The sequence below is a fragment of the Choloepus didactylus genome, chromosome 22 (genome assembly GCF_015220235.1).
Source record: "Choloepus didactylus isolate mChoDid1 chromosome 22, mChoDid1.pri, whole genome shotgun sequence".
NCBI lineage: Eukaryota > Metazoa > Chordata > Mammalia > Pilosa > Megalonychidae > Choloepus > Choloepus didactylus.
In genome coordinates, this window is record NC_051328.1 from 11,910,372 (window position 1) to 11,925,374 (window position 15,003).

At 39.5% G+C, this 15,003-nt stretch overlaps 1 protein-coding gene across 3 annotated transcripts in view; it reads left to right on the forward strand.

Annotated features, from left to right (window-relative positions):
* NUP93 (nucleoporin 93) overlaps positions 1 to 15,003 on the forward strand; it is a 116,003-nt gene that overhangs the window by 41,040 nt on the left and 59,960 nt on the right. Inside the window, exon 1 of one of the 3 annotated variants that reach the window (XM_037815830.1) lies at positions 14,046 to 14,110. The exons of the other annotated variants lie outside the window; for them this stretch is intronic. The gene's annotated coding sequence lies outside the window, so the exon portion shown is untranslated. Of the gene's footprint in view, positions 1 to 14,045; positions 14,111 to 15,003 lie in introns of those variants that run through there. 3 annotated transcript variants of the gene reach the window in all.

Sequence of the window (15,003 nt, forward strand, 5' to 3'; positions counted from 1 at the left end):
GCAGATTGGCACTCTTTGAGCTAACTGGGTCTTGTAATAAATGCAAGATAATATAACAGGATCATGAAGAAAAGAGAAGCAAATAACTGAAAAAGGTGCACTGGTGAGTATGCCAGAGAGGGTCACAGTTAAGCATACCTTTCTTCCCCCCAGCACTGGCCTGATGCCCCTCTCCTTAAACGGAGTGGAAATTAGAATCTAGCCAAGGGGCTGGTTCAGGGACCGCAAGTGAGCTGGGCAGTGGCTCACAGTGATGGCAGGAGAAGTATTCATTGCTGCCACAGACTTTTTCCCTCTTCTTTCATAAGCCAGCACCTCTTGCCTGGAATAGAGGGCTAGCTCTTACTTGTGGAAATGTTAAATCTGGGATTTTGAGAGTGTGAGTGAGAACTGGGTAACTTTAGGAGAGAAAATTCACCTTTCCCGCCCTAATTACAAAAGTAAGATATGCTTAACTTGGAAAAAAGAAAATCACAAAGAAAGCAAGCCTGACTCCACTGCCCAGAGGTAATCAGTGTAAACATTTTGATACTTCTTAACTCTAGTCTTTTATCCATTACACAAAAAGAACACACATATTCATTCTCAAATAATTGTTGAGTGCAGTATATGCTAGGATAAGACACACAAGGGCCTTCTCTCAAGGAACTTACATAGGTGTCAGGGGAGATGGATGAAAAGCACATCAGTTTAGCATGGTAATTTAAAATAGTGATGAGTGCAGTGAGGACATAAAATCGGGATGTCCAGATAGTGATTGAGTGGTGGGAGGACGGGTGGTAGGATCTCCTTTGCTTGGTGTGGTTGTCAGTTACATCAGTGGCCTCCAGAGAACCCCACTTCCCACTATTCATGCCCTGTGTAGTCCCTTCATCTTGAATCTTTAACCAGAACATTATGGTGGAAGTGCCACCATGCCAGTTCTGGGTATAAGCCCTAGAGGGCCTGGCAGCTTCCACTTTTGCCCTCTTGGAAGTCCTGAGCTGCTATGTGAGACTTCCAGTTACTTGGCTGGAGAGGCCCTGAAATGACTAAGTCCCACACTTGTGACCCCTATAAAGCTGTGTGAGCCACTCCCTAGCCAACTGTTCAGAGTCATTTTAGCTGAAGTGCCGGGTAGGTAGGCTAAGAAGCCATTCTTGAAGTTTCGGCCCCAGCAGGCATAACATGAAGCAGAGACAAACTGTCTCTGGTGTGCCCTGCTGGAATTCCTGTCCTACAATTTATTATGCAGCACTACAGAACCAAAACAAGTGGCTAAGGAAAACTTCTTTGGAGTTTTTCCTGAAGACAGGAATAATGACAAGGAGCCAGCCTTGCAAAGATCTGGAAGCTGAGCTTTCCAGGCAGAGGGAATAGTCATTGCAAAGGCCCACATGTGTATATTTTATCCAAATAGTATTCCATATGTAGCTTTTGTGGCATGCGTTTTGCTCTTTAAAACTTGGTGTTAATAAACATTTTCTGTCTCAACAAACATTCATCTGCAACATGAGTTTCTCTGCCTAGGTAGTGTTCTACTTAGTGGTACATGTGGACGTACCCCTCTTCATCTAGTTAAATCACATCTTCCCTGTTGTCCCTTCAGGCGTCTTTTCCTCAGGGAGGCCCCTTTGGCTTTTGTGACTACTTCATATCCCTCTGGTATGTGTTGTCATAGCACCCTGCAATTCTCTATATCACTTACCACCTTTGTGGTTGTATGTTGTAGATGTCACTGGCCCAGGGTCACAGGTGATAGAGCAGGGACTCTAACGCTGGCCGCTGGCTCCATGGTGCTTTTTCCTTTTTTTTTTATGATTTTTTTTTTTTATTAAATTCAGTTTTATTGAAATACATTCACATACCGTACAATCATCCATGATATACAATCCACTGTCCACAGTATGATAACATAGTTATGCGTTCATCACCACAATCTATCTCTGAACATTTTCCTTACATCAGAAAGAACCAGAACAAGAATAAAAAATAAAAGTGAAAAAAGAACACCCGAATCATCCCCCCATCCCACCCCATTTGTCCTTTAGTTTTTATCCCCATTCCTCCACTCATCCATACACTAGATAAAGGGGGTATGATCCACAAGGTCTTCACAATCACACTGTCACCCCTTGTAATCTACATTCTTATATAATTGTCTTCAGGAGTCCAGACTGCTGGGTTGGAGTTTGGTAGTTTCAGGTATTTACTTCTAGCTATTCCAATACATTAAAGCCTAAGAGGTGTTATCTATATAGTGCATAAGAATGTCCACCAGAGTGACCTCTCGACTCCATTTGGAATCTCTCAGCCACTGAAACTACTTCGTCTCATTTTGCATCCCCCTTTTGGTCAAGAAGATACTCTCAGTCCCACGATGCCGGGTCCACATTCATCCCCGGGAGTCATACTCTGCGTTGCCAGGGAGATTTACACCCCTGGGAGTCAGGTCCCATGTAGGGGGGAGGGCAGCGAGTTCACCTGTTGAGATGGCTCAGTTAGAGAGAGAGAGGGCCACATCTGAGCAACAAAGAGGTACTCAGGGGGAGACTCTTAGGCACATGGTGCTTTTTCTTGACTGCTTTACTGCCCTTCAAAGTTATCAGGACAGCTACCGTTATGGTAGTGTCGAATTGTTTGGATCAGGTACTTGAGACTGCAGAACATCTTCTGTTTGAAATGACAAGGAAAAGTGATTTATTTAACAGAGAGGTGAAGAATTAATATATGAAGCATGTGAGAGAAATAGAATATAAAAATGACTCTCATGGGTCAGAATTGGTCAATTCCTATGAAATGATTTATAGCCTTTTCCTTTAATCTGTAATGGAAAAGTTTCCTAATGTGTGAAAAGGGATATGGGACATGTAGATTTCATGAGCAACCATTACATCATTTCATTATCCCTCTCAAACCCTTTAGAAAGCTGCTTCTGTGACTTTGTCCTAATTTGGAAGATTTAGGGAGAACGTTCAGGAATTTTATGTGGACTTTGAGGGGCCTATCATAATAATCCTTCTATTTGTCTAATACTTTTCAGTGGACTCTGTCCATTATTCACCTTGTACTTTCCTGCAGTGTTTGAGGTGGGTTGAGTGGGTATTGGCATCATCCTCATTTAGGAAGGGAAGAAATTGAGACCAAGATACAGAGTTTACTTACTATCAAAGGTGGAACTTGAACCTGGATAATTTTTTAGGGAAGCTTCAAGGATTGAACTGGTTGGATAAATTCCGCATTATTTCTTTTCTGCAGTTAACAGTTTTTTCCTTGTCTTTTCTTTTCTTTTCTTTTTTTTTTTTTTTTGCCATCCAGTCGGGTTTCTTAATGTTTTTGGCTCTGTCTTTCCTCCTGGACCTTTTCCTATCTGTTTTCTTTGAAATGACATTTCCATTTATTCCTTTCTGTGTGAAAGATTTGCTGGTTAATTAAATCGATTGTAGGAATGAAAATGCTACTTGGAAGAGTAATTTGGTATTATTTACTTCTATAGACTATTTACTGAGTGGTGATAAACCTCCTTTTTTCCAAATGAGGTATACTCTGGAACAAAAAGTGAAACTAATGTTTGTTGCTGCTGCTGACAGTTTACATATGCCCTTTATGTGAAAGGGCTCAGGGTTTCTTGAGATTCATACAATAGCACCCATCAGTTTAGCTTATGCTATCTGCCTAGGTCATTGCTGCCAAGCAAATGCAAAGTGGCAAACCGGAACAAATGCTGTATTTGGAACTTTAGGTAGAGTAGACTGTCAGGATTTAGTGCCAATTGGGAGAGAGGTTTGTTATTTTTTTTCTTGTCTTTTTTTTTCTCTTTTTTCTTTTCTTTTCTCCTTCCATTACTTCCTGTCTTTCTTTCTTCTCCATTCTTTTTTAGTCTGTTTTTTTCTGTTTGTTTTTTGCTTGCTTGCTTTCTGTCCTTTTTGTCCCTCCCTTTCTCTGTTTACCCTGACCCCACCCCACCCCCCACCCCTCTGCCTTTTAAGGCTATTGGTCATCCTGGAGCCGCCATTGCTAAGGGGAGTGTACCGGATGTACCAGATCCCTCGGAAGTATTGGGGATGGGAGGAGAGGCAGAAAAAAGGTGGAGACTCACTGTTGTGTAGGAAGTATTTTATCTTTCTTCTGATCAGGTGTTAGCTGTGAAATTGTGTTTGCTAGAATGGCCCCCACAGCCTGGCAGTGTGCACCCCCTGAGGCTGCTGTGCTCTGCTGAATGTGGCCGCCAGGGTAGGCCTCTGCCTTGTTTCCCCTCTGCCCCATGTGCTCTCTTTGCTTGTGTTTTCTCCTTTTGCAAACTTCAAAGAAGTGGAATTTAGTTTATTCATCTAGCTAACCTGCTTGTGTTCTGCAATTTTATTATGTATTCTGCAGTGCATTTCCTTATTTTTGACCCTTGCCTAAAACATCTAGTAATTTTCTACTTTTGATTTTTGGTGCCTGACTCAGCTTGGTATTGAGGGTCTGTCAGAGTTTTCTGTTATAATACATCGCAAACCAGGGCTTTGGGTGGGCTGTTACAACTTACTTGTTTTTTGAAGATGAAAAGCCAAATCCTAAGTAGAAAGGAGGAGAGGGAAGAAAATAGCCAAGGAAAAGGGGATATTTGGTTGTTTCTCACATGTCAGGAATGAAATTGTAAATTAATCTAATTCCAATCTAATATTCACTTTACCATTTGTTCATATTCACTCTACTGTGTCACTCTTGGGAGAGAGGCGTGTTATGGAATGGGGTTTATTTTAGAGCAGCACACATTTTGAAAAGCCCTTTCAAATCATGTAGGTTTTTCACTGGGGATTAGGAATGGAAAGGATCCACAAATCTCATCTTTCTTGGTCTTTTGTATTGGCCTTCAGCTTCAGGTTGGTTGTAATTTTCTTATCCATTGCTCTCAGGGCCAGAAGGGCAAGAAATTTTTGGTTGGTGGTTCCAAAGTGTGGGACCCAAACCAGTATCAGCATCACCTGAGGACTTCTTAGAAATGTGAATTCTCAGGCCCCAACCCAGACCTACCAAATCAGAAAACTCTGGGGATGGGGCCCAGAATCTGTTTTTTGCTTTTTAAATAAATATACCATACCTACCAAACATACATCCCTGCCCCCTCTCCCTGCATAATCTGCATTTTGATAAGCCCTTTTAGGCTTGTCCTGACAGACTCTCAAGTTTGAGATCCACTGGGTTAAATGATTACAGAAGTCTAGCATAGGTAAATCCTGGATTTCTAGGGGTCTCTGCCCACTTTAAAATTCAGTCCATCTGTGGACTAACACTGTTTGTAGTGAACTTAAAGTAAACTAGCACCAGCCCATGAAGCAGTGTTTTTATTTTTTAAGTGTTTGAGGCCATAAAGAATTTGTTACCTTTACCCTTGTTTTTAATCTTTGCTTCATCAAGGACACAGAGGTCAATAAAATATATGTTAAACACACATATACACACACATATATATTTAAAAACTTATGACTTACTGTTGGTCAGTTATTATTTTTTCGCCATGGAGGCATTGAGTCTGATAATGAGGCTGTAGCTCCAGATACATTGACTGACCAAAAAGGAGTCAGAGCCCAGAGGGGAATGAAGAAGAGAGAGAGATAGGAAAGGGAAGTGAGGGGATTAATAATTCCATCTTGGTTAATCATCATTATCCTCTCTGATTGCTGCAAGTGGATGTGCTACTGCTTCTACAAACGTAAATAATTCATGGATGGACTGTGCCAAAGGGAGGCCTTAAATCTGGGCTCTCAGCAGATTAAATACACCGTCTGCCATCAGTTGGAGCCAGGAGAGATGAAGGATGAACTTGTTTTTATTCATTAACCTGATTTCCTCTGCCTTTCTCCCCAGCTCCTCTCATTCCCTTTATTTTGTTTACTGTTTCGTTTGCTTCTATCCATCCTCCCCTATATTAAATGAGTGCTGGGGATCTAATGACATTAGATTTTACTTTTCCTTAGCTGCTAGTAACAACAGATGCCACATGAGAAAGAGAGTGACAGAATAAGTTTTTCCTTGGAAATGTCTAAATCAGTCTGCATATTTGAAAAATGTATTAAAATATGCAGCCTGTGTTTTAGAAATCATCTGAAATGGCTTCTCTTTGTTTTTAATAATATCCTATAGTATAGGCAGTTGAAAGTATACACAGGCTTCCTACTTCATATAGGACTGATGGTATTTTCCGATTTTACAGATGAGGAAACTGAGGTATGAGAGGTGAATGACTTATGTAGACTTGTTACCTAGAGCCTAGTTCTTTTGACTCCGACTTCAGTACTTTTCCACCAGACTTGATTACCTCTTGATTTTAGAAATCATATGTAGGTAGCCTTACAGGGCACTTCACCAGATTAAGTTCTAAAGTAAACTTTCACAGTCTGAAAAGGCCACTGACAATCTGCAGTTGTATAGAAACTTCTAGAGCTTCTGAATAACAACCCTTGACAACTTACAGGTGAATCAGTAGTCATGTGTCAAACATTTGCTCTGTACCTGATGCTTGGTTAAGTACCCTAAGTGGACACAATATAATCCCTATCCTTACTACATATTCAGTATTTTAAGTCTCCTGGAGGGGATTTGGCTACTCGAAACGCCCCAGGTATTGGCTTGAGGATGTGAGATGACAAAGTGGTAGTACTGGAAATGTTTTGGTTTCCTCAGTAGTTTGCTGGAGGACATAGTGGTAAGAAGCATGTTAATAAGCCTAGAACACTGTTTTTAAAACAATTTCCACCCATGTGACTGCTGGAAGGCTGGTGGAGAGGAGAATGGTGCAGGAAAGGGGGGAGGGTGGGTAAGCAAATTTAAAAATCAGCCTAATTAAAGAAAAATGTTTCAGAATTACAGGTCTGCGCCCCTCTTTTAGAGATGAGAAGGGGTGCATTGCAGGGATGAAACCTGACATGGTATTGTGTGAAGCAGCGTGAAGTGGCCAAATGGGAGCTCAGGTTCCTAGACAGAGTGTGCCCCTCTCTCTGCCTTGACTGTCTGTCGTGGTCTGAAGAGTTGGGTGATGAAAGGCAGGGGCTCGTCTCACTGCCCACTCCTTCATGTAGGACCGACATCCGGCGGGTCACCACCGTATGAGGTCTCTCACTACCATATTTGCTATTTTGAATTCATTTTGTTGTTATTTCTAATAGAATTTCTACTCTGGTTATTTTCTTTTATAGTTTTTTTCCCCCTTAAGGTTTGCATCTTTGAATATAACTTTATTACATCTTGGTGCCAAATTTTATTTATTGCTTTGAGAAATGCCAAATTCAATTTTATAATAGGGACTAATGAGGAAATAGAATCCTTACAATTTTCCTTCACAGAAAAATTTCAGGAACCTATATTTTGTATGTCAGTTAATATGAAATCTGAGCAGATAACAAAATAAATACAGTTGGTTTTTCCCTTGTTTAAGTCATTAAGGGTTGGGTAATTTTAGAGATCCTTTTCTTTACATTGAGCAGTCTTTCATTTTATTTGTTTTTTATCAATATGTGACCTCATCAGTATTTTAAAACTGTAGAGTAAGTATTTGCAGAAAAAAATTACATTCAAATTAAGGTTTTAGTGTCTTTTCTCTTAAATAATAATAAAATGATAGATTCTGCTTTAATAAGCAAATCCAAACTCTGAAAATCTGGATTTATAAAAGTAGTCTTGGGTTATGTTTAGTTTTATTATCCTTCAAATAGCAGCTTCCCTACTGAATTTAAAATAGAATTTGTTTAAAAGAATTATATTCGCAGTCAACCTGCAAGTAATACATCTGTTGTGTAAAGTACATTGGTAACAAGAACTAGCAAGCTAGAAGCTGTTCTTTTGTAACTACCATTATCCCCCTTGTAATAACTTTAAATTCCATGAAATCTGGGGTTCGGTAGAAGACCTAAGCATGTGCCAGAACAGTTTTTCTGAGTACAGTTTCCCATGACTGCTGTGCAGAGAGCTCTGTAAGGAAGCAAGAAACCAGGGCCTGGGCTGCTGTGTGACCTTGACCAGAATCTGTGTTTCTCTGTGTCTTATTTGTTACATCTGTGCTACATGGGAAAAATGAATTGCCTCTGAAACTTTATGGCTATGACCCTGATGAGTCTTTATATACTTTATTATATCATTTTTTATTGAGGAAGAACTTCTTCATATACTTTATTTTGCAAGTTATTACCCAAAAGTTTCATTTGTTCCCTCTATCCAACTACTAAGGCTAGATAGATGCTGTGACTATGTGTGTATGAGAAAGAGAAAGGGAGAGAGGGAGAGGGAGGGAGGGAGGGAGGCAGATAGAAAGAAGAGAACTTTGCTCATTATTACAGTTTCTGAAGCCTGGGAGGCTGTAGTGGATTGCCTGGAGGACTGTTTGAGGAGAGACCTTCCCTTCTCCTGTTAGTAACTGCTTTTACTGGGAAACTGCTTCCCCAAAACATGTTTAAAGTGCCAGTTATATTCTAAGATTCCTTTCATCCTCATGGATTAACACCTGCATGCATTAAGTTTCCGGCTTACCTCTGAACCTTGCTCCCACTCGGGAGCAGCAGGAACTGGGCAGCTTCTCTCTGTGCAGACATCTGAATGCCAAGAGTTTTCTTTTCTGTATTGTTTCTTGACCCCCTGGGCAGACACACAAGTTTGCATATGAGTAAAAATAAACACATGCAGAAATTGTGTCCTTTTTATTGACTACCTAAATCTAGTGGTCCTCACTTAAAAACAATAATCAGGATGAAATGCCTATGATAAATTTTTCACTTTCAGCTGATTTGTAAGGACAGATCAGCTGTGTGAATGCTACATCACTGACTTTGGCCCAGGACCTTCTCATTTTTCCCTGACCCTCCTTGGCTCTGGATGCAAAGTTGAGAACGAAGCCGACTTTCGGAATTGAAACTGTTGGGAATGATGCTTAGTCACTAAGAAGGCTTGGCTGCCTCTGCACATTGGCCAGGAATCATCTCAGCATCTGTCTTACTACCCAAGGCTGGAATTGTCCCAGGCAGCTGAAGATGTTTAAAAGAACAAACAATATGCAAAATAATATTTAGCTCCCCTTTCAGTAGTTGCCTGCATTTACCTGGGTGGGGCCTGGTGAACACTAATAAAAATCAGTGAAGTGATTTTGTTGAGTGCCATTAAGAACAGCAGCACTGTGGAAGCACTGAAGGTAATTAGAAGAAATGTAAATTCTGGATGTTGCCTGCTGGAAGTTCATTGTCTTCTACCTGGGAGTGAAAACTAACATTGTAACAGAATCAGACTGTCCAAGACAGTGTAATATGATGGGCAGAGTTACCTAGGAATGATGTGAGACTAAATGCTGTGGGAATTCAGAGGAGAGGAAGGGCATAGTGGCGAGTGATTTCTAGGGTAGTCGGGGAAGACCCCCTGGAATAGATAGGACCTGAATGGGCCTTGAAACACCAGATGGGTGTGGTTTGCAGTAAGTGAAAGAAGGGAATGTGAGAGTAATAGCTTGACCAAAGTCTGGGAGGTAAGAGCAGAAGTTAGATACTGAGAAGTAAAATCTGTCAGGGAGGGGGCGTCGAATGCAGAAGATGGTCTGCTAAGCTGTGGGGTTTAGGTGGTAGGTGCTGCTGAAAGTTTTGGAGCAGGTAGATGTCGAGACAAAAGGAGGGAGTGTGTGGCAAGGTTTATGTAGGTTGGCTTGGTCCCGGGAAAGGTAGTGACTAAAGTTTCATTCAGAGGCGATTATCCAGCTATAAGGGCCGGATGAGGAAGGTGGTGGAGAAAACAGAGGGAAGGATGTGTGAGAGGCATTTGGAATAAAACATCTGCTGCACTTGGTGCCTGATGTGCTTAGGAAGGATATTCCCAGAAATAACATGCGGTTTGGAGCAAAGAGAAGGATTGGTGCAAATGGTTGAGGCTGAGAAATTGGAAAGATTAACTAGATTGAGAGTTGAGATTTCATTTCAGTTTTTGATGTTCTGACAAGAAGTCACTGTGGAAATGCCCCTGAAGTTTTTAGAGACAGGGTAAGAAATACAGCTCAGAAAATATCTCTGGATGGAATTTTCCAGAGCCATTATCCTAGAGATAAGAGTTGTGGCAGTAAAAATTAATATACTGGGGTAGGGGTAGGGGGTGGGGAGTATAGCATGGGGCAAAGGGCCAAGGTCTCAGTGAGGAGAGAGAAGCCTGGAGGAGGCTGTCAGGGCAGCCTGGGCAGGGAACTGGGATCCAGCTATGCCTCAGAAGGCTGGGGGTGGACGGTATTTGTCTCACCTCATGGGTTCTCTCATTCTTTACTGTTTCGTGCATTTTCCCATCAGCAATATTACTTGATCCTCCCAGCAACCCCGTGAACCTGACAGAGGCAGAACAGAGCCTACCATGAGATCTGTACAAGTTTGATTTCTGGGTAAAGCCCTGCATATAGTCATTGTATCTTAGGGCTTTCCAGTTGTTTTGAATATGATAATTTTACCTGGCAATTATCATAATTCTTCTTGAACCACAGAATTTCAATGATTTCCTTTTTTGTTATTATTATTATATCATTTATTAATGGTAACATGTTGAAAAAAAAGAGTTCTGATGTTGTGCCTTCAAAAATGCCTCCTCATCCTTTTTCAAGAGGGAGTTGTAAGAAAATTGGAACTATACTTCTTACTTCTTTTTTTTCCTGCTTAGAAATCTATCATACCAGTGAGGGAAAAGGTTAGAGATTCTGTGGAATCTGGACATCTTAACTTGGAGGCAGTGTTCTTACTTTTTTAGTAAAAATCTTTGTTGGTCAGATTGCTATACTCTGGTGAGAAGTTTTTTGCTGGGTTATTTGAAAGAATCTGTAGAGAGATGGAAATAGAAATAACATAAACTTGAAACATTTTTTGTTGCAGATTCTCATTACAGTGAATTTTAAGGGGCCATTGAAAAGCATGCTTGGTTGGTGTTTTATATGGAATACTATCTGAAATGTCAAGGCCTCACCTGAAATTTGGAGCACTTTCAAAAAATACACAATGACTTTAATTATGTTGGTCATTGACGTTTGAATGTTCAGATTTTTGGTGTGGAGTGTGCAGGTTTAGCTGCTCTGGTAGTTCCGAAGGGCAGAGGACTTTGAAAGATGGCGTCCATCCCCTCAGGTAGAAAGGATCCGACATCATCTCTGCGTTTGTGTAAAGGAGCCCACTTTTCTCCTTTATATTAATAAATGCTGCACCCACATGTTTTCTACTCTTCTCTCTCTCTCTCTCTTTTTTTTTTTTAGGGCTTATGGCTTTTATATTTGTTTTTGTCAAAACACAAAATTAAATAAGGGGCTACCAAATAGTCATTTAAGAATGAATACTTTATGTTCAGTTAGTGATAAAACAATAGGAGAAGCAGCTCCTTTGTGAGGTGGCCTCTTTTGGGTGTTTTTATGGCCTCTACATACATACTGATGCATCTTGGATTCATAAGCAGTTCAGTTAACACATCTCTGCTCTGAGGTCCTTTACAACCAGAATATTCTGGGACTTTAAGCCAGCGTTTCATTTGATTTCCTTGGAATATACATAGATAGGAGGATGAGGGGGATCTGAACTAGTTTAGGATTTCTTCTCAGCATAAAGGTACTCTTGTTTTAATTTATTTGTTAGCAGTACTGAAGGAGGAAAGTGTCTTAATAGTGACTCAGTGTGTTTTTTTTTTGTTTTTTTTTTTTTGTTTAGTAATTAAGGAGCGTTTTCTCACTCCCCTGTAGTGAACCTCAGATGTCTCTCTCAGGAACAGGTTTTAACTATCATTGAAATGGTTTGACTTTAACCACTCTAGGGTCTTTGGTTCTTTTTTTTCTTGCCCCTTCCATCCCCAGGCAGAGACACCTATTGTTGCATATCCACTGTGCTCCAATACAGTATTTATTTGATCAGAAACAGAAGAGTTGGCTTCTTGCACTGGTTCAGAAAAAGGTTCCCTTGGATTGCTTTTGTTCAGTAATTGGGGCATAAGCTGAGCCTGGTTAATTTCAAAGCTACCCCGAATACACGCAGATTCTACCCCCCTCCCTCCTTGTGCAGTTTCTGAGCTGTCAGTAGTACCTAAGTATTGGGTCTGAAACAAAAAAAAGCTTGAATTGTTGAGTGTTAGCTACAACTACGGTGACATCTGCTATGGCACCAGATAGCACTGTTGGTACAGTTAATTTTGAGTTAGGGTAAGAAACAAAACTAGAAAGCTCTTTAGTTTTACAGTGCTCATTAACACATGCACCTCCAAATTATGCATTTGGTGCTATCACAATGAATAAAACAAAGGAAATCATGAATTGATTTTTATGTTAGTCACGTAAGTTCTTTCATTGTTATTCACTGTTCAGACATCAGTGTGTTCCTATGTTCATGTTTTTTAGTTTTTTTTTGTTTTTGTTTTTAAGTAAGGCAGGGCATTGGAAACATCTCAGCTGTAGGCATTTAATTCACAAAAGTTCTAATCTAAAAAATATGTTAATTATGCTAGTTGGGTTTTTTTAAAAGCAAGGAAGTCTGTAACTTATTCTGTTTAAATGCAAAAATGAGAATGGTAGGTGAATAATAATCTTAAGTAACTAATTCCAGATGCTAAGTAGCCAAGTTAATATTTTCATAAAAATACATTATGGTATTGGCAAATATCATATGTCCTTCATCTTCTTCAGTTGTGTTACTGGTTTTGCAACCAACAGATTGTAGTCTTTGGGTTTGTGGTTTTTGAAGATGGATGGAATGGTTTTTTTCCTCAGTTTTTCTTTTGCATCTGCAAAAGATGGCCCCAGTCACCTGACTTGTCTGACTTTAGACATCGGGTACCTGGTTCTTAGTGTGGTTTCATCTTTGTTTTTTTTTTTTTTACTAGCTTTCCTGTAATTGTATGGTTGTTTGCTGCATTGCATTTCCTTTAGTGACAATGAAAAACACATTAGTATTTTGATGTAGTTTCTGATTTTCAGGTTATACATTAAAACATTGAGGAAATAAAATCCCTTTCTGAGAAACACTTCTAAAATAATTGTGGTAGAGTGAGAATATTCATTACTTACATATCATATATTTTTCCCTAAATGTTGTACAAAGAAGTGGCAGTTGAGCTGAGCATATGTTAATAAAGGGTCTGCATTTTCCTGTGTCACTGACAGTTTCATTGGCTGTATATTCCTGAAATGCAAATAACCTCTGTTCTGTTCAAAGCTATAATTAATCTGAATAGTTATTTACACAGTATCAAAATCTTTTAACTACTCAGGGGCCAGACATGTAAGATACTGAATTTACTGTTCTGTTTGAAGGACAGTGGAACTGACAAGGGCATAGTAAGTCGAGGTGCTTGTGTACGTTGGAGCTACACATTCTGTAAGACTAAAATGGCAGATTCTGTCTGCTGCTGTATAAAATCTTTTAAATACCATTTATTTTAGAATCATGGCATGTGCAAATTCCTGCTGCTCAGTTAAGGGACTAGCTTCACAACTGGTGTTACAATCTGTGGCCACAGCACTGCATCACAATGCAGCAAATGCATTTTCCACATTAACAAAATATGACAGCTAAAGCGATTATTAACCATGCAAGATGTCGGAAGTCATCAAAAATTCACATCAGAGTAATTGCAGTGGCTTGGGTGGAAAAAAAGTATCATAGCATTCCTTGCCTACATGTTTTCTCTCCCCCTTTTAAATCTTAACTTGGTACGGTCCGTTAACAATAAAATACCCTCTGTAACCTATAAACTGTTACTCCCATCAGTTTGTTCTTTCAAACTGATGGCTGACTTCTCTGAATTTGCATACAGCAGCGCAAATGATGATGCTCTACCTCGGGGAGCTGCAGTGCACCTTTTTAAGAGCACCCTGCAATCTCATTGTCTAATTGGACTGTAGTTCTTCGGTCATATCAGCACTTGCAGGGTGTTCTTTCCTCTCCTCCTCCTCCTCCTTTCTTCTTCTTCTTCTTCTTGTTCTTGTTCTTCTTCTCTTGCTCTCTCTCTCTCTCGCTCTCTATCGCCTGTTCTCTCTCAATTCAGGCAGTTTGGGATGGGAAACTTGATCACTGGTTCTGACCGAGCTCATCCCACATAGAAGGTATGGAAGAGCTGCAGTGACTGGCTGCATCGCCCGGTCTGTAACTCCTTAAATTTGAGAGCTCAGGTAGGATTGCCTACGTTTTGTAAAGAAATTAAGGTAAATGAACTCTGGTAAATAGAGTGACAGCATGTTGTTGCAGTACCTGTGAAAGACAAAGTCATGGATTGCTTTTAAAATTTGAGATAAATATGGAAGCAGGTAACTCATTTAATAGAAAAAGAACTTGATTCTCCTGAGAATTGTTCAGATTTGTACCTTGCCATTCTAATATATATATATATTTTTTAAAGAAAACAAACCTTTTGGGTGGGGCAGAGAGGCATTTGCTCAAAGATTTGAATGGTTGGTTATTTAGGATTTTACAGACTTCATCTTTAAGTAATAAATAGTGTGGATTTTTCCTTAAGATTTTTGAGAATGGTACAGAATTCTTGTATGAGGTGAAATAGTAAAATGAAATTTTTTTTCTTTTCTCTGACAAAACCATACCCTTATTTGGGATTGTTTGTGAGTGTGTGTGTGTATGTGTGTGTAGGATGTCTTAGCAATTAATTCAGTTATTTGTGTTTAGTGACTAGAAAAAAGTACTATTAGAGGTATTTGGAATTATCTCACAGGAAATGTTTTAGCATACTTTGAATGAGAAAAATTAAATAGTAACAGTAAAGATGTAGATTCTTCAGTATTATCAAATGTTGGCAATTTAAATTGAGTGTAAGTTTTTATTCCTTACATAAAAAGCCTCAGAAGAATATGATATGAATCCTTTAAGAATATTTCCAATTTTTGGTTTGGAGAATATGATTTGTATAAATGAAATGAAAACTTCCTAAGTCATGTAAACATTATCTGAAGGGTAATAAAATTATAAGTGTTGCCTGTAACACTTTTAATACCTTGATTAATATCAGACAAAATGATTTTAATTCGTTGTTAAAAAGTAGTTTGCTTGTTGT